This window comes from Octopus bimaculoides, chromosome 8, assembly GCF_001194135.2.
Source record: "Octopus bimaculoides isolate UCB-OBI-ISO-001 chromosome 8, ASM119413v2, whole genome shotgun sequence".
Taxonomy (NCBI): domain Eukaryota; kingdom Metazoa; phylum Mollusca; class Cephalopoda; order Octopoda; family Octopodidae; genus Octopus; species Octopus bimaculoides.
The window spans coordinates 74,525,078-74,528,016 of NC_068988.1; the positions used below are offsets into that span (position 1 = coordinate 74,525,078).

General features: G+C 35.3%; 1 long non-coding RNA gene across 1 annotated transcript in view; it reads left to right on the forward strand.

The window, feature by feature from the left end:
- LOC106872787 (uncharacterized) overlaps window positions 1-2,939 on the forward strand; it is a 101,669-nt gene that overhangs the window by 95,160 nt on the left and 3,570 nt on the right. The window lies entirely within an intron of this gene.

Below are 2,939 nucleotides of genomic sequence, written 5' to 3' on the forward strand. Positions count from 1 at the left end.
TAGGATGATCTTGGCCAGCCATAAACAGCTGGAGGAGTATCTTACAAGGTATTTAGAAATTAAAATTATACATGTTTATTAAATTACTAGTGTGCTGTCAGAAATGATGGCATGAAAATGATATGGAAAATTGAATTAAAATTAAAAGATTACAACCTTCAACACCACGTTTATAGTGAAAATCCTACCACCAATGAATTCGCCTCTTGTTTTGAGTGGTCCTTTACCAACATTTTCATATTAATACTGCTTCTACTCTTTGCAACATAAAGTCGTCCATGACTGAATACTAGTGACAGTAGGATGATGCCAACATTATTGAAGTTCTGCTCTTGTGATTTGTTTGCAGTCATTGCAAATACTGGAATTACAGGAAACTGTTGTCTACTCATACTAAAGGGAAAGGTTGTCTCACTGGGACAGAGGCTGATGCGCGGAATAAAGGCCTCCTCTCCTTTCTTACTTCCAAGTATTTTTCCATGAATGAAAAAATCCTTGATGGACAGCACTAAGATCCAGGTCCCATTGAGTAAACCTGTCATTGGGTTCAACTAAAATTATCAGTGAACTGATAACGAACATTATATACTGTAAATATACACGCACACATTGGAACTGAAATATTAGAGCAAAAGATCTTCATAAAATGTAAACAAATCATTTCACCTGTGAAATGATTCTTCTGAGTGTCCACTAACCCTATTTTATAGGGAAGCCTCTGCAGGGATATATAATGTAATAGGATGTGCCAGACATGTTAGTATCAACATTTTCTAACTAACTTTTGTTTTCAATGATACTCCTGTTAATATTTATTTCAAGAACCTTTCCCAAGGTCTTATGTTGAAATAAAGAATATATATTTGATTGTTAACTTCGTTATATTTCCTTCTTTACAATATATATATATATACTGGCAGGCATCATGAAAAGGTTTGGGCTCCTCCTAGAAGACTTGGAGAGCCAGCTGGCCACTGCTCTCCACTCCAAATTTTGCCTGTTCTGGCTGGAGCAGTATAATAATAGCCAGGTTAGCAGAGTGACAAATGCCATGGTGACCATCTTAGAGACAGCACTTAATGGAGACCTATGAGGAGTGCAGCAGTACCACCAGCAATGAAGATGAGAAAGATGATTTCTTCAGCAACATCACTTGGTTCCAGGAGAGCAGGAGCCACAGATCACTGAAGTCCAAGGCACATAACTTGAAGATGACCTGGTTGGAGGCCGTCTCAAAGGAGGTCCTGACTGAAGCCGCCTTTTTGGGCAAGCAGGTCTTTATCGACCACTATCCCAGCCAGTGCTGCAGTTGAGTGTCTATTCTCTATAAGCAATGATATTTTGAGGGCCAAGAGAGCCACCCTGTCAGATGGTAACTTTGAGAGGACAACCGGCGTCGTGTCGAGGTGATGGAGAAGGCCAAATCAGAGTAGTACACTTTGATCATCATCTGATCTTGGCATGATACCTATGCCATACTATATATTTTTGATTCATTTAATACTTTTTGTACTGTAAATAAAGTGTATATTCACTGAAAAACAAATGTTTAATTTCACTTGTTCATTTAATTATTTGTGTACATCTTGATCATCACCTGATCTTGGCATGCTGTACCTTTTTGGAAAGCTCTATATCTAAGCTACATGAAAATTTCAGCTCTCTAGGTCTGTTTTTAAGTTTTAGAGCCAAAAAAAAAACAAATTGAAGCTAAATTCATATAATAAAAGTTACTGGTTATCAGTTAGCGTTAGCTTCTGCTAATTTTTTTTGCCTGTTTAGTGGTTTAGCATTAGTAAAGTTAATTTTTTAGTTAGTAGATTAGCGGTTAGCGAAGCTAACTTTTTGGTATGCTGTGCCCACCACTGACAGTTATCTTTCCATTCACTCAATCATTAAATCACTCCCTTTCTCCTTCATCTACTTGTATTTTACTATTTATTTCTTAATTCATCTAAGCACTTTTTCTCTCTAACACATGCACGTAATTACAGAACCAGACCTCTTATCTCACTTCCAGAAATCCAGAATTACCTAAAAGATGTCTACCTTTGAAATTGGCTAGTTTTGAATTTTGCGGGCTAGCTATAGTCCATCACATGGCCACATTGTTGGTTAATTTGCAGACAGTTTGTTTAAAATATTGTTCTGTCCTTTTGTAAGTGGAATGACAAAGTATAGAAATGTATTAATTTGTATCTGTTAAAAATTTCTCCATTCAATTTTCATCCTATAAACATTATACTCTCAGTGGATTTATAATTATCAGACAGATCCAGCTTTAGAAGTATATTAATTTGAATTTGTTAAATACAATAGAGTTCTTTACTTATTATAGTTTATTTTAAATACATATGTAGTTTATTCTAAATGCATATGTAGGTTGTCTTCAGAAAACCATAATACCCAGAAATCTAGGCCATTTCTGGTCCCAAGCTTGCCAGATAATTGGTCTGGTACTATATTACAAACTTTGTGTATTCTATTTGTTCTACTTTTTCTACTTATTCACACGAACAAATGGCGGTGCCCCAGCATGGCCACAGCTCATGAGCTGAAACTAGATAAAATGAAAATGAAAAATAAAATGAAATCAATAAGCACATTCATATAAGTATACATTGGATGAAAAATGTACACATTCATACTGGCAAGCAGTGTCATAATCCACTGTGAATTCCAGATCCAATGTAGGGAAGATTCCAGGTGTGGTGTTTACATAAACAAAGAACACAGATGGGTTGAAGTTCACTACAGCTTGTTTCAGACATGTTTTTTTATTGATGAATGTACCAACTGCATTGTAAAAAAAAAAACATTTACTTCAGGTGAATTGAAACTTAAAAATTAAAAATTTGGTTCAGAGAAAATATATAAGGAATGTGTGATGACCCTCTCATTTTGGCAACAGGTCAGACTATATATATATATATATATAT